Source organism: Carex rostrata, chromosome 1 (assembly GCF_964058835.1).
Source record: "Carex rostrata chromosome 1, lpCarRost1.2, whole genome shotgun sequence".
Lineage (NCBI taxonomy): Eukaryota > Viridiplantae > Streptophyta > Magnoliopsida > Poales > Cyperaceae > Carex > Carex rostrata.
Window position 1 is genome coordinate 16,097,824 of NC_135918.1, and position 25,283 is coordinate 16,123,106.

The 25,283-nt window shown below is 32.4% G+C and overlaps 1 protein-coding gene, 1 long non-coding RNA gene and 1 pseudogene across 3 annotated transcripts in view; 2 read left to right on the top strand and 1 right to left on the bottom strand.

Annotated features, from left to right (window-relative positions):
* Window positions 1-2,410: 2,410 nt before the first annotated feature.
* The window catches only part of LOC144560924 (uncharacterized), a 46,888-nt gene continuing 24,015 nt past the window's right edge, over window positions 2,411-25,283 (top strand). The window contains exon 1 of the mRNA XM_078310148.1: window positions 2,411-2,640. The gene's annotated coding sequence lies outside the window, so the exon portion shown is untranslated. The remainder of the gene's footprint in view (window positions 2,641-25,283) is intronic.
* On the top strand, window positions 6,010-12,779 carry LOC144566356 (receptor kinase-like protein Xa21; annotated as a pseudogene). The gene is made up of 3 exons (XR_013515179.1): window positions 6,010-7,349; window positions 9,946-11,840; window positions 12,272-12,779. The product of XR_013515179.1 is annotated as a receptor kinase-like protein Xa21 (transcript).
* On the bottom strand, window positions 7,792-8,614 carry LOC144561078 (uncharacterized). Its single transcript, XR_013513577.1, has 3 exons — window positions 8,478-8,614; window positions 8,266-8,390; window positions 7,792-7,914 (listed from the first exon to the last, which is right to left on the bottom strand). It is a non-coding gene; the product is annotated as an uncharacterized LOC144561078 (long non-coding RNA).

Genomic DNA, 25,283 nt, shown 5'->3' on the forward strand with positions numbered 1-25,283 from the left:
GAAAATTTATGGAGAATTTTTTTCCTGTAATTCATACATGAACAACAGTAGATATGGATCACCATCGAAATATATAGAGTAGAACTAGGGTGCTCTTAAGCTCACCAAAGTTTTGGTGACCTTAACTCTAAAACTTATCAAATCGATTTCAAATGACGAATCCGAACCGTTGAAACCCGCCTACCTTACGTGTGATGCATCTACATGTGAAATTTTTAAACATTCGAATTAATTTAGTATAAAGTCAAGCGGTAAAAAAAAGTTCAAAAATGAATGCACTAAAATTAATTTATTAACCTTTTAATTTTGACCACTTGACTTTATACTAAATTAATTCGAATGTTTAAAAATTTCACATGTAGATGCATCGCACGTAAGGTAGGCGGGTTTCAACGGTTCGGATTCGTCATTTGAAATTGATTTTATGAATTTTAGAGTTAAGCTCACCAAAACTTTGGTGAGCTTAAGAGCACCCTAGTTCTACTCAAATATATATACTCATAATATATATATATATATAAAGAGAGAGAGAGAGAGAGAGAAATATTTGTGTCTATTTAACATGATAATGACTCGCAATAGGAAAATTCCAAGTGTGGTCCATTATGATAGTCTTGTTCCACCAACTTATTTGAATGATAAATAGAATCATAGAAGATAGCCATTAATTAGAAATATCCTCCTAAAAAATAAAAGAAAAAAATGGGACTTGTACCAATAATTACCATGTCTGTTTCAGGTTCGTTGTTGCTAATTTTCTTTTATTTTTAAGTCATTTTTTGCATTCTTTGTATAATCATAAAAAATAGTAAAATAATTATAAAAATTATAAAAATTGGTATTCTATAAGTTCAACATATAACCAATTTACTGAGCTACTTAGGTCGACGTTTAAATATAAAATTTTGAAATTTGACTCGGTACGTAGCATTTCCGCCAAAGAGCTTCCAAAAGCATATTAGTCAATCTCTCTCTATATATTTTGTCAAGTACTCAATGTTCAGTCAGGTTCTGTCACATAAAAAATGTTCAATAGTACTGTACCTGCTCAGATTATCTGTTCTTTTGAACCAACAGCACACAAATGTATCCAATGCGAAAAGACAGTTTTTAACTTGAGCCAAAAATAAATAAATATTACAGTATGATCTGTTACTAAGTCAACAGGGTATTTAAGTTTTTAAATTATGCAACTAATATTGTTATAACCAATATATGATATGATTACTTAGTTGGTTTACCATTATATACCAATTTATCTTTTCTTGACACCAAATTGGGTATGCAAATATTTAGCATACCCATTTTCTTGCAATCTCTCTCAAACGAAAAATTTAATGGGTTAGATATAAGAGCAAAATTAAACATGAAATTCAAACACATGCATTAATAATATTGAGATCTATGTCAGCATGTAGGATCAATCACTACGAACAAATGCATGCTTTATCAGTTTTGGTGCAATAGTTTTATTATTGTTTTCAGGGACGGAGGTAGAATAATTAGTAGGATGGGACAAAAATTTCGGGTGTTGCATTATTTTGAATAAAAGGTATATATACTATTATAATTTTTCTGAGAAAAAAAATAAAAAAAGAAGCATATATATTTTGAAATAAAAATTTTTGGAGTAGGCAAAAATTTATAATTTTTGAAAGTTTACATGCTGATTTTTTTTTTTTGACATATATATGCTTGGAGGTCACTGGTTGGCATCAAGAGATATAATTATCATAATCATCAAAGAGCGCGTCTAAAAGTTCACATAAATATCTAGATATCTACTTATTTATAAACATAAATTATTTATTTGTTAACTGAAAATATATAGTTAGTACTTAGTAACAAATAAAATATTACAAAAATATATATACCAGAACTTTTATTTTATGATAAAATATAAATATTAATAATTATATAAGTCAACAATTGAATGTATCCATCACAAATTAATTTTGATTTGACTGTTGCAGAGCAATTCTTCAAGTCATACCCCAATTTTCCACATGTGTGACCCGCCACTCAAATAATTTACGACAAAATTCAGATTCTACTTCCGTTCCTATCATCCGATCGATATAGCTGAATCAGTAATCAAATTTCCAAGCAAATTTCAATCAAATTTAAACTATGAAGATGATACTGTGTTTTAGGCAATTATTATGGAAAATAAATCATTTGTTCTCAAAACCAGTCAATTAAAACACTAAATATTTTTTTATTAAAGATGAAAATAAGTACTATATAAATTTAAAATCAGTTGTAATAGTTTTGTCAATAAATTGAATAAAATTTGTGAATTTTTGAAATATAGAATGATAAATGTGATATTATGAATTTTAGAGGAAAAAAGTTCATAATTGTGTAATTTTTTTTAGGGGTATAAATAAAATTATCCTCTTACAACACTTGATGACCGAGAAAAATGACAGGTTTACATCTCTTACTTCTCATATGGTTCTTATCATTCCATCTATCATCAAACAGCTTTGCCACAATTATTTGTCTATTTAACAAGACAATGACTTACAATAGGAAAATTCCAAGCGTAGCCAACTCTTGATAGTCTTCTTCCACCAATTTATTTGAATGATAAATAGGATCATAGAAAATAACCATTATTTAGATAGATATCCTATCGTAACACTTGACGATCCAAAAAATTTAGGATGATTATAATTAATTTGAATATTAAGTATATTTTTATAATTATTTCTGAGGAAAAACATAAAGCAAAAGCATATTTTGAGATAAAATTTCAGTAGTAGGCACAAATTTATAATTTTTTTAAGTTTAAGTATATTTTTATAATTTTTTTTTTAAAAATACAAAAATAAAAACATATTTTTTAGATATTTTTAGTGTCCGCCCCTGATTGTCATTTTTCTTATAAAATCCGGAATAAACAAAAACGTCAATATTACTAACTCGGGATAAACATAAGCTTGGAGATCACTGGTTGGCACCAATAGATAATTATCAAAGACAATAAAAGTTCACATAAATACCTATCACTTATTTATTTGTTAATAGAAAATATATAGTTAGTAACAATTAAAATATTACAAAAAAGACATAAATATTGACCTGAACTTTTATTTTACGAAAATAAACATAAATATAATAATTATATAATTTTACCTGACATTGAAAAATGATAGTTAACATCTAAGTAAACAATTGGATGTATGGACAGGCAAGGAGAGGTAGACCCATATGATAAAATATATCCATCACAAACAAAATTTGACTTAGACTGTTTCAGAGCAGTTCTTCAAATCATACTCCAATTATTCACATGTGGGACCCACCACTCAAATGATTTTTCCACAAAACTCAGATTCTGCTTCCGTTCCTATCATCCGATATAGTTCTTTTGAACCAACAGCACACAAAAGTACCAATGCAAAAAAACCTTTTAACTTGAGCCAAATTAAAATTTTACAATCATATGGCCTGTTAACAAGTCAGCATGTTATTTAATGTTTTAAATTATGCAACTAATTATATTGTTATAACTAAGGGTACATATGATATGATTACTTGGTTCACCATATATAATTAATCTATCCTTTTTGATACCAAATTGCGTATGAAAATATTTAGCATACCCAATTTCTTGCAATCTCTCTCAAATTTAGAAAGATTTCATGTGTTAGCTAGATATAAGAGCAAAACTAAATATGTTCGAACATATGCATTTATAATATTGAGATTTATGTCAGTATACATTTTTAAACAAACAGAGAGATTTACGTCAGTATATATTTTCAAAAAAAACAAAGAGATTTATGTCAGCATATATGTAGCCTGAATTCTACGTACAAATTCATGTTTCTCAGTATTGGTGCAATAGTTTTATTATTGTTTTCAGGGACGGATGTAGAATAATTAGTAGTGTGGGACAAAAATTTCGGAAGAAGCATAATTTTATAATTATTTTGAATATTAAGTATATTTTTATAAATTTTTCTGAGAAAAACATAAAAATAGAAGCTTATATATTTTCAGAAAAAAATTTAGGAGTAGGCAAATATTTATAATTTTTCGAAGCTTGAGTAAATTTTATAAAAACAAAAGCATAATTTAAAAAAAATGGCCACTGTCGGCCCTTCTGATGGTTTAGAAACTTAGGCCTTTTTTTGTTATTTTTCTTATAAAATCCGGGATAAACAAAAAAGTAAATATTACTCATTGAAAATAAGTCAGGATTAACATAAATATTTTTTGACATAATGGCTTGGAGGTCACTGGTTGGGAGTGTTGTAAAATGCGGTTTTATTCATGCATGCAGAAGGCTATTGCATACCGTATATGCGGATTTGTATGCGGTATTATTATGCTTTGTTAAAGAAATATAGATAAAATAAAACTAATTTATATCTAAAGACTCCTAGTAGTTTGTGCTCTTTTTCATATTATAAAGGTTATAGATTCTAATCTCCTCTAATGCAAAATAATTTTTAGACTTTTTTCAAGTCCGCATGAACCATATATGTGCCTATATATTCAAAATTGCATGAACTTGACTGCATGAGATTTTATATGCGGAAGACCACTACATAAGGATATGTAGCTGCATATGCGGGTTATGCGGCCACATCTTACAACACTGATGGTTGGTACCAAGAGATTATTATAAGAGAACATTCAGACCATTGAATTTTGTACCCATCTTAATAAATAGTAAAATAATTCAAAAAAATGTAAAATTTGATATGGAAGCACATTTTATTGTGGAGATCATGTTGAATGGATTGGATCGACGAATTGCAATTTGAAAATGTAGATCCGATTACCACAATTGAGTTACCACAACTATTTTTTACATTTTCAAAGTCCAAATCGTCGATCCAAACCGTTCAACATTATCTCCACAAAAAAATGTGGTTGGAGATCAAATTTTATATTTTTCTAAATTTTTTTACTATTTATTAGGTATTTTACAAAAACTAGTCAAATTCAGACCATTGAATTTTGTACTCATCTTAATAAATAGTAAAAAAATTCAAAAAAATGTAAAATTTGATCTGGAAGCACATTTTATTGTGATATCATGTTGAACGGTTTGGATCGACGAATTGGAATTTGAAAATATAAAAAATAGTTGTGGTAACTCAAAATTGTGGTAATGAGATCCCTCCACATATATATATACCAGAACTTTTATTTTACGATTGAATGTATTGGAGGCAGACTACGTATGTTTTTAATAAACCAATATTGATTTGACTGTTGCAGAGCAATTCTTCAATTCCTACCCCAATTTTCCACATGTGGGACCCGCCATAAATAATTTTTACACAAAAATTGAGATTCTACTTCCGTTCCTATCATCCGATCGATAGAGCTGAATCAGTTATCAAATTTCCAAGCAAATTCCAATCAAATTTAAACTATGAAGATGATACTTTGTTGTTTTCAGCTGCTAATTCTGATTTTTTTTTATGGCCCTAAAATGGGGTTCAGTTTGTCTGAATTTAGGTAATTATTATTCAAATAAATTATTTGCTGTTAAAATTAGTCAATTGGAAGACAAAATATTTCACTTAAGCAAACTACATATCATTATTTTTCTTAATAGAGATTAAAATGGGCACTTTATAAATTTCAAAAGAATTTTAATAGTTTTATCAATAAATTGAATAAATGTTTGAATTTTTTAATTTAGAAGGATAAATGTGACATTATGAATTTTTGGAAAAAAAAAAATACTGTATTACGTAATTCTTTAGGGGTATACACGAAATTCTCCCCTCACAAGTAGGATAAAAGATGATGGTCATTAATAAGAGATATCATCTTACAACACTTGACAACCAATAAAAATGAGAGCGTTACATCTCTTACTTCTCATATGCTTCTTTTCCTTCGATCTTCCATTAAAAAATTTTGCCACAAATATTTGTGTCCACAAGACAATGACTCGCAATAGGAAAATTCCAACTGTGGTCAACTCTGATAGTCTTCTTCCACCAATATTCGAATGATAAATAAGATCATAGAAGAGTCATTAATTATAAATATCCTCTTACAACACCAAAAAAAAATGCGAGCTTTACACCTCTGAGAGTCTTCTTCCAACAATATCCTCTTACAACTCTGATAGTCTTCTTCCACCAAAAAAAATGCGAGGTTTACACCTCTTACTTCTGATATGCTTATTCTCCTTTCATCTTCCATCAAACAACTTTTCCACAAATGAAACTGACAAGTTTGCACTTCTCTCCTTCAAGTCTCTTATGTCTAATGACTCGTTCGAGGCATTAGCATCATGGAATGATTCTCTCCACTATTGTCTATGGCAAGGCGTAAGGTGCGGCAACCGCCATCCCGACAGAGTAACTGCTCTCTCTCTGGGTTCATTAAGTTTGTCAGGCCATATATCCCCCTCTTTGGCAAATCTCACATTTCTCCAAAGATTGAATCTTTCAGATAACCAGCTTACTGGTAACATCCCAGCAGAACTTGGCCATTTGAGTAGATTGCAAAATCTCAATTTGAGTGTGAATAAACTTGATGGAAACATTCCAACAGAGCTTGGTCATTTGACTAGATTGCAAGATCTCCATTTGGGTTTGAATAACCTTGTCGGAAACATTCCATCAACTATTGGTAATTGTTCCAATTTAAAATTTCTTGGGCTGAGAAACAATAATCTCCAAGGAACCATCCCTCCACAGTTTGGTTTCCTAGAACTACTCGAAATATTGAATCTTGGTGCAAATAATCTTACAGAATCTATCCCAAGCACCTTAGGCAACCTTACGCATCTATCAGAGCTTTATCTTTTTGGAAATAATTTAGATTGCAATATCCCAGTAGAGATTGGTCATTTGAGTAGATTGCAAATTCTCAGATTGGATAGGAATAACCTTGATGGAAACATTCCAGCAGAGCTTGGTCATTTGAATAGATTGCAAATTCTCAGTTTGGGTGTGAATAACCTTGATGGAAACATTCCATCAACTCTTGGTAATTGTTCCAATTTAGAATATATTTACATGAATTCCAATAATCTCCAAGGAAGCATCCCTCCACAGTTTTGTTTCCTAGAACAACTCAAAGAATTATCTCTACAGACAAATAATCTTACAGAATCTATCCCAAGCACATTAGGCAACCTTACACATCTATCAGCTCTTTATCTTTATGAAAATAATTTAGATGGTTTCATCCCACCTACACTCGGCCAACTAAAGGCTCTCAAGAACCTTTCCCTCCATGCAAACAATTTGTCAGGCAAGATACCACATTTCATTTACAACCTCTCAGCAATGGTTGACTTGAGATTGAGTAGAAATCAGCTTGATGGAAACACTACAGCAGAAATACCCTTCTGCGACCCATGAAATGGGTCGCAGATGGGTGCAGCGCCGGTCGCAGAAGGTGGGCACCGGTCCCAGATGACCAAAATGGGTTGCAGATGACCCGGTCGCAGTTGCTCCGTCACAGATGATCCGTCCGCTGACGTCATCGGTCGCAGAAGGTTAAGGCGCCGGTCGCAGATGACCCCTTCAGCGACCGACGAGATCCGTCACTGGTGCTATACGCTTACGTGGCTTAAAGGACTATCAGAGACCGATTGAGCGGTCACAGAAGGGTCTCAAATCGGTCGCAGAAGGTTAAATTTTTTTTTTTTTTATATTTTTTATTATTTTTCTTTTCCCCAATTGGTTCAAAATATACCAAATAAATACAACATTAAACACATCCTGTTATATATTTTTTTCTCCGGCCCCAAGAATGTTTCATACATAGGTTAAAGTTGTTTTACAATACATACATAAGTAGGCAGAAATAAGAAATCATAATATCATAACAATATAGTACACAATTTCATTCAATGGTTAAACAGTATAGTACACAATTCACCAAATATTTTGCTGCATCACACAGGCTTCAACGCACCCCCTGTAAATTACAAGCATAATACTCATCAGTTATCCATGCTTCGAGCAAAGTTAGTAATTATATGTCCAACCAATTCCTAGAAAATTAGTTCCCAACTCTGTAAAATTACTATAGAACTCCATATACTCAGACTGTAACTCAGAGAACAAGCCTATACTACTCCTATTTAATACCATTATAAAGTATACAAACTACCTCCTCATGTCTCCCTCATTTATGTAAAAGACATTGGAACTTCGGAAAGCAACAAACTCAAAGGATATTTCATATATCCTATATGTGACATTTCTTATTATTTGCAAACATTGCATCATGCATATATTATCCAAGAAAAAAAATAATAATAAGTACCTTTCACAGGACAGAGACAACATTCTCTTTTTATGTCAGGTGTTTCACAAGCCTGGCAAACCCAAGATGTGAAGTCTTGCGTGCCTCTCACACCAAAACACTCTTGATGCACAGCTATTTGACATCTGAAATGGACAAATTACCATTCTCAGTAAATCACCATTTATCTCATTGCATTCTTGAGATAGATCAAAAGAGAAGAAACAAATTACCGGATGCATATAATTATTTTGTTGTAGTCCCAGTCTTCAATTCACATAACCTAAATGTCACAGTACCTCAATTCCCTCAATCCACAGAAAATACAGTCCCTCAATTCACATAATCACAGAATCAGAGAAGAAAAAAAGAATGTTACCTATGTACAGGAACTTCTATAGAAAGCACTAGTGCACTACACCAATTAGTAGCCCATTGAATCCAACTAGCTAGATCCTTTTAATTGTCCATCAGGCTATTGTAGTATATTTTTTTTCCCTTTTGATGTCAACAAAAGCTGCACGAATGAAAAATAATGCCAGCTCAAAGTTAGATACAAATTATCATTCAATTTAGTACCAATTTGATGACAGTGCCATGTTAGTCTAAAGTACTGGTAAACCTAACTGACATACAAAAGCAATTTGATCTGGTCCAATCAAATTTTTCAAAGTAATTATTTGGAGTTTTTGGAGGGAGGAAAGGGTGTATTTTTCATCATATAATAGAAAATCAAATCAATAGCCCAAATTTACATAAGTAGTACTTAATTTCATTATTAACAAAAACTTTACATCATTTTATCCTTTGAATAACCCAAATTTACATTTTTTTTTCTTAACAGGAGAACTACAAAGGCCAGATCAAACCAGAACCTATATCTGCGCCCTAATTACTTCTAAGGGAAATCAATAATCAAGTTAATAAAAATTTATAATTAACAAAAATCTGAAACACCTTATTGTACCAGCACTTAACTGTACCAGAGATGAACTGCTGTACCACTGCGAAGCCAGAACCAAGGATGAACTGCTGTACGTGCTTAGATCAACATTATTCCCCTTTGCATCCTGGTAGAAGGATTGAAAGCCAAACAAGATATGAGAGATTTGATTAGATCGCAAAAACCAGGGACAAAATCGATTAAAATCGAAAAGAAAATTAGGAGGAGAAGAGAAAACAAAATCGATTACAAAGGAGGCAAACCTTGACAAAATTGAACAACAGAGAGGAGAAGAGGAAAGAGCGTTCCCAGCAGTGAACGGTCGGTGGTGGGTGGTGGTCGGAGAGGAGAGGAGAAAACGACGGCTACCGAAGGAGAAGAGAAAACGGAGGCGTTCTTCCGATTTTTCAGCGGAGTCGTTCTTCCGATAGAGGAGGAGTACTGAGGCGTTCTTCATCTTCCGATTTTTCAGCGGAGTCGTTCTTCCGAGAGAGGAGTACTGAGGCGTTCTTCAGCGGAGGCATCCAGTCTCGATTTCTTTTCTTTTTTGCTAACCTAACACAACGCGAGAGAGGAGGACCGTGACCTTCTGGGACTGGGCAATATCGGTCCCAGAAGAGTGTGGCGCCGGTCCTAGAAAGCTTTGGATTAAATCTGTCCCCGCTGCCTCTTTTTTTTATTTTTTTGGAGATTTTCTGTGACCGGCGATTGAATCTGTCTCAAAATCCGGTCTCAGATGAGCAATTTTGCTGTAGTGAAATCTTCCGTCAAACTTTTGTGATGCATTTCAAAGCCTACAACATCTACAGTTGTACGAAAATCAACTGAATGGTCAGATTCCAATATCCATATCCAATTGTTCAGCCTTGATTATGATTGATTTAAGCTACAACAATTTCACAGGCACAATACCGTATAGTATAGGAACCTTACAAAACCTTTATTGGCTTAACCTCTATGCAAATCAAATTAAGGCCACTGGTGACGATTGGAGATTCTTTGATTCGTTAATCAACTGCACATTTCTAAAATTATTGGCTCTCGGAGACAATCAACTCCACGGCATGCTCCCTCGTTCCATAGCAAATCTCTCAACTAGTCTTTACTATTTAGGACTCAACAATAATCCAATTTCGGGAAATATTCCTTCAGAAATAGGAAAACTAACGAAACTTGTTACCTTAGAACTCAGTCAAACATTTATTGAAGGCACTATCCCAAAAGAAATCGGCAATCTTTGGAATCTTGAAGGGATAGACCTAGTGGGAAACATGTTATCAGGTGAAATACCATCAACTTTAGGTAATCTCACAAAAATGGTTGCACTCTATCTCGGCAACAATGCATTCACTGGGAGTATACCAGAAGAATTAAGCAATATGCAATTACTAAATACCTTGAATCTTTCAAATAATAAATTGATAGGCTCAATCCCAAAGGAACTCTTCAATCTTCATTCACTTTCTATCAGCCTCGACTTGTCAAATAACTATTTGAATGGATCACTGCCACCAGAAATTGGTCATTTAAACAATGTAGCAGGAGTTTACCTATCAAACAATAAATTATCTTGTCAAATTCCTAGCACAATCGAAGGGTGCCAGGTACTTCAAGTACTTCATCTTGAAGGAAACCAGTTGAATGGTTCTATTCCCTTCTCTTTGAGCAACATGATAGGGTTGCAAGATCTTGATATCTCCAATAATACTTTATCTGGTCCAATACCTGAGTTTGTTGGTCATATGAAACTTCAGCATTTGAATATTTCTTTGAACAATTTTGAGGGGGAATTACCAAAAGATGGGGCTTTCCGGAATTCTAGTGCAGTAGACATAAGAGGAAATCCCAAACTTTGTGGCGGGGTACCTGAAATGCATTTTCAAAAATCAAAAGAAGAAGCACTTTTCCCAAATTATCATTGTAATAATTTGTTGCATAGGTGGTATTATATGCATGTGTATAATCATGTTTTTGATAGCCCGATTTTATTGGAAAAAGGGATCTCAGAATAATCCCTTACCATTTGTGGCCAAAAATTTTGAGTATCAAAAAGTGTCATACAATGACATTCTTAGGGATACAGATCACTTTTCATTGAAGAATCTAATTGGAAGAGGTACCTTTGGAGATGTTTACAAAGCTCAAATGAATTTTGAGAACGTGACGAATGTTGCTGTGAAGGTACTAAATCTTAATCTACATGGTGCTTCTAAAAGTTTCTTGTCTGAATGTGAGGTGTTAAGAAAAGTTCGACACAGAAACCTTATCAAAGTTTTAAGTTCATGCTCTAGAACAGACCACCATGGTAATGATTTTAAAGCTTTGATTTTTGAGTTCATGCCTAATGGCAGCTTAGAAACATGGTTGCATCCCGACATGTGTACAAATAGGCCATTTAGGAGTCTCAGCCTTATCCAGAGGTTGAATATAGCAATTGATGTTGCGACAGCGTTGGAATATCTTCATAACCATGGGCCTGCTCCAATCGTACATTGTGACCTTAAACCTAGCAATGTTCTTTTGGATGTTGACATGACTGCACATGTGGGTGATTTCGGGCTTGCCAGATTTCTGGTTCAACCTGATTCTATGTCTTCTCTGTTGACAGGAAGCACAGCTGGACTTAGAGGTTCCATCGGTTATATTCCCCCAGGTACAAGCTTATTCTTATGAGAAATTAATTTTCTGTTTTAGTATTTATATAGGTATAAGTAGTTACGGACCAGCTTACATTATAGTGGGTGTGTTTATTATTTATTTTGACTTTGTTTTACTCTATCACGGTACAGAAAGAATAGCTTCCACATAATCTGCATTGTCTCATTTTCTCTTTTAATTATCTTAATTGATGGTACCAACCTAGTTAGCTCCTAGCTGTCAAATTGATATGTGAATAGGAAGTTAGCAGTTAGCACAAGCTTTCAGAAGGCCAAATTAAAATCAGTGCATCTAATTAACATTGCCAACATACATAATGAAAAAAGTGCTCATATGTTTGAATTGAGAAGAAAAAACAACACTATGTTACTGATCTTGGTGAATAATCTGTAGAAGGGTATGATTGTAATTTGTCATTTTTTCTAGAATATGGTATGGGAGGGCAGGCATCGGTTGAAGGAGATGCATACAGCTATGGCATTCTAGTGCTTGAGATGTTTACCGGCATAAGCCCCACCGATGAAAGATTCAGAGACGGATTGAACCTCCACATGTATGTTGAGATGGCTTTTTTCAATTGTGTTACTGAGATTATCGACCGTAAACTGTTCCCAGTCAATGTTGGAGAAAATAGTGCAAATGTAACAGAGGATGTTCATGATTGCTTGGTTTCAGTGATTCGATGTGGCCTCTTGTGCTCCAAGTTGTCTCCAAAGGAGCGCATTAGGATCGAAGAAGTTGTCAAGGAGTTGAATAGGGCTCAAGTGAAGCTGCTGAGATGAGAAAGATCAAAAGAAACAAATTGAAGTTCATGAGCTATGTAATTAACCTTGAGTATTAATATTAATATCATGTGGTTGTTAAGTACATACAATGTCGATATTTGTGTATGTATAAAATTAATGATATATTATATCCATTAATTTATCTTGTTGGCACCAAAGTGTTTCTTATGAATAATGTTCTTACTCTTTTTTCTCCGTTGAGAGACAGGGCTCGCGCCATTGCGCTAAGTCCGCTATTCTCCAAAGCTTGGATTCTCCTCCGTATCTTTTGAGAAAATATACCATTTGCACAAATATTGTCTCATGAGCGCTTTTAAAACTAACATGAGAAAATATACAATTTGCACAAATATACAATGTGCATGTCAACAGAGGGCTTGTATCTCCTGAAGTAACCCAAATTGTGAATTTGAATTTATACAGTTTAATCAGAACCCGGTCTAATTCAGTCTAAGTTGAAATTTAAGGAGTCCTTTTAATATTCATGCCAAAACTAATCGGATGATTTGGAACCAATCTCAAATTTTAGATTACTTTAGAGGATTCGAACTCGTCAACAAACACACACACTTAATGAGAACAAGCATAGATGAATATTTCAAAGTTTCTCTCTCATACACACGCAATTCCATATCCATGACATGGAAGAAAAGGTAAAATCAAACCATACATGCCTTTGCCTTTCTTTTTCTCAGATTATGTTTCTATAAATTACCCCACAATTATTCTAGTTTGAGAATGAATTAATGGTTGTTCTGAAAATGAGAGTTGGGAGGAATTGAACTTTTTACTTCAAATAATTGGCGAATTAAATGAGTTCAGTTTTCTCCAACATCTCGTATTCAACTTTAATCTTACAAGAAAGAAAATATGAAATCATATATGGGTAATTGAATGTGAGATTGCAGGAAATCAAACCAATACATTTCTCTGTTTCCTTGAGTTGATGTTGGTTTGGTTTTCTCCAATATAATTACCTTCACTTGCTCATTCAAAAGCCTTCTTAAATGTAAGGTAGCTGTGTTGCCATGTCGATACACACACACACACACACACTCACACTCTCACACACTCACGACTCTTATTGGTGTTTATGGGATTCAAATATGAGAATTGGAGGAAATTTAATCCATGTGCCATTGAGGAAATTTTGGATTCAATTTCCTCCAATATCTTATTTTTTATTTGTCTGTTGGATATCAACCAGATGTTTCAGACAAGATTTTTTTTTTTTCATAATATAAGGTATTGTGACCCAAAAATTACATCAAAAATAAATTAATTCCTGTAGCTAGAACATGTAGAGAAAGAGATTGTGTGATCATACTAAAAATTATAGCTACATACAAACTAAGAATTAATTTGAAGGGGAACAAAAAAATACAAGCCAAAATAAAAATTGCAGAGGTGGTAGAACCAGCCTCAGCAGCAAAAATGCTCCTCTTGAATTTGCTTTCTTTCTCCTTCATGCATTGTAGCTTTAAAATCTCTCTTTGCTTTGATTTTTCTCTCTCAATTATTTTCCCCACCATTTTTTTTTTCCAATATAATTAAGTTGCTAGGTTAATTTCTCTGTATCAGCAGCTATGCTTTGGTCTTTATATATAGGTCTATGATTGGCACTTGGATAACTGTAAACTGCATTTTTGCATTAAAAATTTGTGTTTCTGATCCTTATAAAAAATAATAATTTATAGTTTTGGGAGAATTTGTTGGTTTTTGTGATGCACATAACATATCACATGCACATGCAAAGGTAAGAATATTTCTTTTTCTTTTTCTCCATATGATATGCTTCTTTTTTTATTTATTGTTGTTTTTATTTGTTTTTTTTCAATTTAAATGAATGTGTACCCAGTGATCAAATTTGATAGGGGTGAATGAAATTGCACTAATTGTTGGTAAATCAGATTATTGGGTACATACAATATAAAATAGCAATAAAATGAAATAAGCATAGGTATATGAAATGTGATTAACAAATGTTAAATTTGAAGTGATATTTATCTAAGTATGGGCAAATTGTCTGGAATAAAATGGACAAAACCATGTGCCTTGATGCATGATCCTAACATGTGCCAAGGCATGTGACATTGTTTTTCTCTATTATTTTTTGTCATATATATGCTACACTCAGTTTTCAAGTTCAATGCATCTGATTCTATGTTATTCTTTTTTTTCCTTGGTAAAGGTTTTGTTTGCCACAAAGCTAAGTTATTTTTTGTTTAATTTGTGATGCTAATGGTCTAACAAAAGTACTGTCCGGCTTCATTTCTCAAGATCAAATTCTGCTTTCAACCAAAGTATATTGAGTTCAATATATTTTTTTTAATTTCTTTGGATTATTGTTGAAATCAATTTTGATAACTTAGCTAAACATCTCTCCTTATTACATGCCCATATATAGGATATATTACAATTATGTGATTAGAATTATTTATTGATTGATTCAGGGTAGATATGGTATGTATATATTTTGCCTTTTTCATATTATATATATAGTTGAATTATCGGCTAAAGAATAATGTTTAGACAATATTTTAATATACAAACACGTATTAAATTTCTATATTTGGAGATGTAGTTTTATATATAACAACAAATATCTTTTTTTCAAAAGATTTTTATTCCCTATTCTAACATTTTTGTAAATAATACTAAGTAATTTACATATTTCAGATCTTACTACATCCAAAATTTTCTCATATATTCCTCTAATTTTTTTGCTTTCAACCAAAGTATATTTAGTTCAACTTTTTTTTTTCAATGTCTTTAGATGTAATTACAATGTTTAAATAATTTAGTATTGTAAGAAAATAGTGGTTTGTCTTGGATTCTGGTTGAAATTAATTTTCACAACTTGCTGAACATCTCCTTATTATTACAAGTCCTCAATTAAAATGATTATTTATAGAAAATTGCAAAACCAGTCAGATATCCCATATATTAGATTATATTGCAATTATGTGATTAGAATTATTTATTGATTGATTCAGGGTAAGTATATGGTATGTATATATTTTGCCTTTTTTCATATATATATATAGTTGAAATATCGGCTAAATAACAACACATATATTAGATTTCTATATTTGGAATGTAGTTTAATTTATAACAACAGATATCTTTTTTTAAAGTTTTTTATTCCTGATTCTTTCATCTTTTTTAAATAATACTAAATAATTTACATATTTCAAATCTTACTACATCCAATATTTCTCATATATTCTTATCATATATTTTAACTCCTTATTTAAAGAAATAAATAAAATAAAAAAATAATTAATAAAAAAGGCCAAAGTAACCCCGATTTCAATGCAAATTCTTAGGTGAATTGTACGAGTCTCTTTAATATTTGTGAGGATTTTGATCCGACGGTTCAAATATAAACATAAATATTCTGTTACTTAGGTGAGATAAATTCTATATATTATCCATCTGATTCGGAAATTTCAGTTGGCTCATATAATTTTGAAAAAAAAAATTTATTTAAATCGAAAAAATATTAAATTTATAGGCACTGGACGCATCCAGTTACTGATGCACTGCAGCAGCAGTCGCTACACGTGAGAGACATGTGAGGGGGCGGCACAAGCTGCCTAGTCGAGTGCTACAATGCCACGTGGAAAGCAATACAAGAGGGATATCTGCCGGATTGTCTACATCTCTTTCTGTGCGGAAACCTGTGCTCCACCTTCTTTTGTGCCATCAATCTCTAGTGCTGCAATGGCCACATGTTTACTTTCCGATTATTGAATAATCTAAAGCTAAAAAACAAAAATAAAAAAGGCCCAACAGGCTATGAGCCCAAGACAAAAGCATGTAAAAGAAGAGGAGGGGTCTCTTGAATTAGTTAAGACTAATTACCTTTTAACTAACAAAAGCCTCATTCCTCGGCCCAATATATTGAAATTGCTTTGGTTAAATATAATTACTTTTACACTTGGCAGCTTCTGCCTAGTTTTAGAAAAAATATATATAATTAGTTTTATCTTTGGCAGCTTCTTTGTACTTTTATAGAGTATTGCCTATGCTACAAGAGCAAATGCTAGTTTTCGAAATGGAGTTAGTTATTTCAATAAATGGGTCGATTACAACTGGTGTCCTGTTACGTTTGTCAAGAGGATGTTAGAAATCTTGTTATAGTTGTGAAGAGGCTGTTAGTCATAGAATAGGAAGGGATTAGAAATTAGTGGAGAATAGAGGGAATAGGGAGGTAGATCTGTTGAGAGAGATTTGGAAAGGATAATAAAGGGAAAATCTGAAGAATATGGAGTTATTCTGGGTATAGGGAAGAATAGAGAGGTTTAGACTGTACTAGAATTATGCTTAATTTTGGAATAATGGATTTTCATTATAAACTGGAATAGATATAAATCCTGGAATAGACGTAATTAACCCTAATTTCACTTTATCGAAGCTCTGATACCATAAAGGATTTTAGAGATAAATAGAAATGAAATTGTATTTCGTTAATTGTGTTGATTAATTACAATAGGTACTCTATATAGAGTCTTGTCTAATTACAATTCTACCACTAACAGTCTCTTAACAACTCTAATAATATTTCTAACATTCTCTTAAAAACTTCACTAAGTACAATTAATAGAATACTAACTAACAATCAAACGTAACTAATTCTATTAACCAGTTAAACTTAAATGTACCAAAAAGAAACTTCATAACTAATGTTATACAAAAGTTGTTCGTCATGCCATCATCTCTTTTCATCTGGAGCCTAATGCAGTGGCATGGCTTAGTCACCGGTGGCCTGTTCATCTTCTTGGGAGGGAGTTTGACTGCGTGACCACTGGTTTGTGAGAGAATGACATGAGTGTTCGGTTGTGGTGCAGACAAAGGCGAATCCATAAAAGCCCAGAATTCAATGAAAGCACGGCCCACATAGTTGAAATGCCCACCCCTGGCCCATAATTCTTTGAAAAGCACGGCCCACATAGTTGATTTATTAGAGAGAGACTGATGTATTCTGTGGGTGGATTATGGGGGGTGAAGCCTATAGTGATTTTATGTACTATATTTGGAATTACTATAATGACTCGCTGTACGAAACTGTCAGAGAAACAAAATACAAAGAATTTGAATTATAAGATGATTAAATGCGCAAGGGACTGGAGAGTTTCCGAGCTTCTGCTCTTCATCTATGATTTACGAACAAAATTTGTGAATGGTCTGGATCATATATTTAGGGTGCTATATATAGGTTTAATTTGTAGCTCATCTTTAGTAACTTTTTTATTTTGACAATTAATTATAGTTGTAGAAAATGATTTGTTCGCACATTAATAATTTTAAAAACTATCATATAATTAATTTCAATACTGATATTCAATATAAATAGCAATATTTTCTATTTATATTTTTTTCGATTTTACATCCTTATAATTGAAATATATTTTATAAATTAACTTTATATTTTTTTGAATGAAACATTGTTTACATTTACTATATCAATTTGGAATTCAAACGTACTCTTACACAATTTCAAAACATACTCTCTACTTCTATAAAAACAACTTGGCAATTATTTCTTAAACAACTTTAACCTATTTTTGTCTCGAGAATTCACCAATTTTAATTTGTGAGTTATTTCAATATATATTCTACTAAAGGATGAAGATCTATTGACACCAGATTAGTTGATGATTTTAAAAAACTTTAAAAATAACTTCATAATTCCTAAAATTAAATGAAAGTTTTATCTCAAATTTGTATCCTAATCAAATTAAATGAAAGCAGAGGTTCCAAATAATTTCTGTTAGATTATTTTCATTGTTTAATATACAAAGTCTGTATAATATCTAGTGTGTTAAAAGAAAAAAAAAATATAAAATTGAACTCTAGATTTTACAAATAAAATTTCAGCATAAACAATCATACTAGGTTATGTTTTTGGAGTAGAACTAGGGTGTTCTTAAGCTCACCAAAGTGTTTGGTAAGCTTAACTTCAAAACCCATCAAATCGGTTTCAAATGACGAATCCGAACCGTTGGAACCCGCTTACCTTACGAGTGATGCGTCTACATGTGAAAATTTTAAATATTTGAATTAATTTAGTATAAAGTCAATCGGTCAAAATTAGAAGGTTAATAAATTAATTTTAGTGCATTCATTTTTTGAACGTTTTTTGACTGCTTGACTTTATACTAAATTAATTCGAATGTTTAAAATTTTCATATGTAGACACATCACTCGTAAGGTAGGCGGATTTCAACGGTTCAAATTCGTTATTTGAAACCGATTTGATGGGTTTTGGAGTTAAGCTCACCAAACACTTTGGTGAGCTTAAGAACACCCTAGTTCTACTCATGTTTTTGAACCTAAATAGAAATGATTACGGGTAATTTTTCTATGCAAGTTTCGTATAGTACTATTTTTTTTCATGTACAAATTTCAAAAAGTGTGTGCATTTTGTGTCTACCCCTGACTGAAATTCTAAATCCACCCTTGGATACAGAGGAATGCAGTGGTCATTGCCAAACAAAGAAAGAATATTGATTCAGTGGTCTATTAGTACCGTGTTAACCTGCCATACGTTCTTTTATTATTTTTTCTTTTTTGAAAGTTAGTTGGCTTGTCGTCACGTATTGATAATCTAGTCAGTTTTGACACCTTCCGGCCTTTTCAATAAGAGGTTACCAAAAGTTGGAGACTAGATGATAGCCATTCCATCAAACGTCCACAGGATCAAACTATGTAACAATTTTCAAGTCATACCCCAATTTTCTACCTGTGGGGCCCGCAATAATTTTTCCACGAAATTCAGATCCTACGTACTTCTGTTCCTATATATCATCCGATATAGCTGTTATCAAATTTCCACGCAAATTCCAATTAAATTTAGCAAGGCCTACCTAGGAAAATTTAATTTCTTGCATCTATTATTCCAATGAAACTTAACTATGCAGATGATCGATACTATGCTGATTCTAGCTAACTATGAGCTTTAGCAGGTTCTGAACAGATATTAGGCTTGAAAATAAATTCAGAAAGAGTATCAAAAATGCAATCATTCTAGGCTGTCAAGCAGGTAAATGAATATTGTTTATTTCTGGTAAAGACATACACCCTCTAGCTCATATAATAAAACAAGGCGACAGCATGTCAATGGATTTTCTCAAGTCTTGTTTACAGTTGTAATATGAGATTGACATAATGGAACATATATGGGCAATAATGAATAATAGGATTCTCTACTACTACAAAAATGGGATTCTCATGCCTGATTTCTAATGGTTCGAAGCATTTTCGGTCAAAACCGAAAGTACATAGGTATTGTGGTAAGTTTGGAAATTAATTCAATCTTTTTTTTTTTATCTGTTTTACAATAAAACCCGATAGAAAATATCGGTTTGTTCTTTAGAAACAGTGAACCGTTAGAAGTTAAACTATTTCTATCAGTTTGTTCTTTAGAACCGATGGAAGAAGTGTCACATTAATTCTATTAGTCCTAGACTTAGAACCGATAGAAGAAGATTACCTTATTCTATTGGTTTATTACTGTAGAACCAATATAATAAGTATCACATTTCTTCTATCGGTTCTACACTTGAACCGAAAGAAAAATATCTTTTTTTCTATCTTTTTTTACTGTAAAACCGGTAGAATATTTTTTGTCAACTTCTATTATTAGTTCTACACATGGAATTGATAGAAGAAGACCATCTTGAATTCTAACTTAAAACTGAAATTTCTACCATTTTTACTAAGTTCCCGCTCCTCACAAACACTCTCCTTCTTCATCGTCTGGGTCGTCTCTTCTTCCATTTCTCACATCCTCTCTTCTCCATCTCAATGTCCAACCCTATCTCGGATCCTCTCTTCTCCCATATCTGATTCTCTCAAACCCTAGCCGCTTGGTAAAAGTAGGTTGATTTGAGCGGTGGGTTCATAACATAGAAGGATTATTTGTCTAATTAGTTTGTTCTTTTGAAAAGTGGGGGATTGTTGCTCGTTAGAATAATGAAGGTAATTCTATATATGTTCTATAATTTGTTGGCCGATTTGAGTGCTGATTTTATAACGTACAAGGATTATCTGTCTCATCACCTTTGTCTTTTGAAATAGTGTGGCATTGTTGCTCGTTGGCATAATGAAGGTACTTTTTGCATTTGAAATCAGTTTTATTACTTACTGTTATCAATCAATAATTTCAATTGCAGTTTTGAGGCTCTAAACATTTTTTTCTACAATTCCAACTGCGCCGACCATCCCTTGAATGTAAATCATTAATTACATCAAAATCAATATCTCATCATCACGAGCTTTCTGAAAAGTAGTCGAACGCTGAAAACGGAGTTTCCTACGAGAACCGATCAACTTTTGGTCAAAGCTATTACCCTCTTTCTGAAGGGATTTCTTTAATGCAAAGAGCAACCCTTCTATCGATTTCAAGTACATAACCCGTACAAAAACTACTCTTTTCTAGCGGTTTTAACTAAAACCGCTAGAAAAACTACTCTTTTTTTATGCATAGAGCAACCATTCTATTAGTTTCAAGTGGTAGAAAAACTACTCTTTTCTAGCGGTTTTAGTACCCCGCCCCCCCTCCCCACACCCCCCACCCCCCCAAATTCTATCGTGTTGACCACTAACAGTGAGAAAACCGTTATTAGAAGTCTTTTTTGTCCGTTAGTAGAGCCCAATTTGTAGTAGTGATTGGATCAAATTTTAGATTGATTAATTTTGTATTAAAAATGATATTCTCACATTTAAAAAAAATGATTGGATTACTGAACAATGATTACATGGAATATATTTTATCAAGTTAATTCAAATAAAATTAAAAATAAAAGACAAATTTCTAAGTGTGTTATTGGATATATAGAGAGTATAATAATAAAATTCAAACAATTTGACCATGTGTAACACCCTGAGACATAAGGTGGAACATCATGTCGCATGTATATTTTCCCAATTAATATATACGTATGATAGTAGATCTTTGTGAGCATTATGAGTATCATAAATCGAAAACTATCATTTTTCATGAAAGTTTCAACATTATCAAATTTAACTGTTATAACTCAGATATTATCTAATAATTGAATAATAATTATTAGAACAATTTCCGAAAAAATCATTAGTGATTATGCAAACAAATGATTTATCAATGCTTTTTATAACAAATTTAATACATATTAATTAGTCATTTTCAAGGTTCTAGATAGCGATTATCGCGTCATCACGGAAAGGCTAAAAAAAAAGCTACCACGATTCCACGAATAGCGTAGCTATAAACGAAAGCTATCCTACATAGCATTTTTTGTTTAAAAAATTATATTTTATATTTCTACTAACAATTAACATTATCTAAAATCTCATAGAGCAATAAGTAACACAAAATTTATTAAGAAATTAAAATATTCATATTGAACCCGTACAAAGTCGAACTTGCTATTTAAAAAATCTCTAATAATATCATAAACTATCTACATTTTTTTATTCAAAATAAGGTAACCAGCATGGCATAAACTATATATTATTTTTCAATTAAAAAAAAATCAAAACATCATAACATAAATTATCTATCTTTTTTCTATTGAGAACACCAGTCATTTTAATTGAATTCTCAATCCATTTAAAATCATTCAATTATTAAAATGTTCCCGCTCCTAACTTTATAATTAATATTATATCAAAGGTGTTCGTCCTGCCCATCTCTTTTCATCTGAAGCCTAATGTAGTAGCGTGTCTCAGTCATCGGTGGCCTGTTTATCTTCTTTGGATCGAGGGAGTTTAACTGCTTGACCAGAGGTTTGAGAGAGAATCACATGAGTGTTCAGTTTGTGGTGCAGAGGGAGGCAATACATTTTCAAACAAAAAATAATATTGATTTAGTTGTCTATAATTAGTACCGTGTTAACCTGCTGTTTTTTTTTTATTTGGAAGATTATACACTAGTGGAAAATATGGAATCAGAATCGGTTATATACGCATATTAGTATCGGAATAAAACCGATCCTGATCAAGACGATACTGATACTACAATAATTTGGATCGATTAAATAACCGATCCAAATAGTTTGCATTAGGATTGGTTCTTCTCTACAACCGATCCAGATTAGAACTATTAGGATCGGTTCTTTTAAAAAACCGATCCTAATATGAGTTTATTTGGATTGGTTGTATAAAAGAACCGATCCTAAAGAAAACTATTTGGATCGGTTCTTTTATACAACCGATTCAGATCAACCACTATTAGGATCGGTTGTTTAGACGAACCGATCCAAATAGTTATTTTTCATTTTTTTTATATATCCATTAGGATCAGTTGTTTAAATAACTGATCCAGATGAATACTTACTAGGATCGGTTTTTTTTAAACAACCGATCCTAATGGTTATTTGAACATTTTTTTTTATAAAAATCAGAATCTGGATCGGTTAATTGATTAAACCATAAACCGATCCTATCTATGTGTATCTAGATCGGTTTTTACAAATAACCGATCCTGGTTTTTTATTGAATCTAAAAAAATATTTTCATTTATTTGGCCAGTTTCCCATTTATATTTTGCTGGTTAGTATATATTTTGGACAGTAAGAAGCAGTAATTAAATATCAAACACATCCTAAATTAAATATCATACACAAATCCTAAATTATTACAAAAAATTCATATTCATGCAAATTAAGTTTACACATCCTAAATTGTTATACTTCTTTTCAGCTTTATCTCATTTAGTAAAATTTGAACCCACATTAGGCGAAGGTCGCCCAAGCGTTGTACAGTATGTTTAGCAGGAATATCCTGTATTTTTTAAAAGATAGAAGAGCATGCACAATTAATTGTGTATTTTATTATATTTGAGGCAATAATACTTACTTTTGGAAAATATATAAATGCATATATACCTTTAACTTCATAAAATCCTCGAGGAATTCCTTTATTATGTCTTGCATGAGCAACATGACATAATATGAACATTGCCAGCCAGCTGGTTGTTGTGGGCACTATATAACAAGTTTGAAAATATTGAAATGTATGTTAATGAGCATACAAATGGCTTATATGTCTACATATTCACAAATTTTTGCATCTAGGTCCCTATAATCATATCTTAATATAAAGTATTACCTTGCAATCGTTATGAACCATTAAAGAAGTACCTATTTCCCTCATGATGACACTGTTGAAATATGAACGCATTGAACAATCAGTACTTACGAGAGATATTTAAAATGATAAAACAATAAAAAAAATCATTAGCATTCTAAACAAACATAAAATTTAGGAAGACACTTACTCCTCAACCGAAACAGTGATCATTAGCATTTTTTTTACTCTTCTTATCAGAATCATACACGTACAATGCGCTTTCTCTTGGCATAAGCAAGGCCAATATCCAATGATTTCTGCATGTTAGGTTTCTAGCATGTCATATTCTATAATTTATATGAATTGAAAGAAATATAAAAAAATTAGAATATATATATATAACACTAACATCTGATGGTAAGGTATGAATATCAATCTCTTGTCCCGATTTTCTTTGAGTGCTTTCCCTATGTATTGAAGTGTAGCACCTCGTTCATCATTCGACAGGGTGGCATTCGTTCGATGGGGTCCATGAAACCAACTTGCTCATCGGGAAATTCCTCCTTGATGAATTTGTGCCAATACTTGCAAAAAAAGGCATACAGGTGATCTCAATTTTGTGAAATTTGAATTAAAAGTACTAAATTCTGCAATTATTACGAATATTAAGTCACAACATCCAGATCTGAATAACTGGTATAGTGAGCTACTTCCGTGGTATAAGCAAGGCCGCATAATTATCTGCATAAATGTATATGGAGTCCGTTGAACATAAAATATCAAGTGGCAGATCGATTTTGAATGCACTGCCATCTAGCTTCGAAAACCAATCACGCAGCTGCTTGAATGTTCGTCCCAGCTTGTCAAAATTGATACCATCAAACACCTTGGAGTGACTCGTTGCGTTCCCACCACTAGGAACTTGTAACTCTTTGCCTGGTTCCTGCAAAATTTCATAATAAATTGAAATAAAATCCAAAATCAACTATAACTCTATCATATAGATACAAATTAAGAAGGATAAGAACTTAATAATAATATACCTCATCTGAACCTATCAATATCATAGACATCAGCCATGCAGTGAAACTGCAGAGGACATCCTTTAGGGTTTTCAGCTCGCCAATTGGTACAGGTAATGGGGTGTCTAGATAGTCCACATCGCAAATGCCATCCACCATTACTCTTGCATGGTCGGGCGGCATATGCCTAGTGTGAATTGTTCCACCTTGTACAACTGGAACATGAATTGTCACAAAGGCCACTACAACAGTTTTCCCATTGAGAACCATCTGGAGTTTGCATCTTAGTTCTGCCTCCTGTACAAATATATGTATTTACTCGAATAAATTAAAATCTGGAGTTTGCATCTTAGTTTTGCATTACCTCAATAAAATCGGAAAGATTTGCATATAGTTTGACTGACTGGCAGCTGCTCTGAATGACTATTGGGCTATACGTCCTTTCTTGTTGGCCCATTATCTGCTGAAGCAACATTGCAAATTTGTCCTCCATTTCTCTCTGTAATGTCTCCTCTATTCCTTTTACTTTCTCCTCCACTTTTCTATCCACTCTCGCTTCAAATTCTGCTTCGG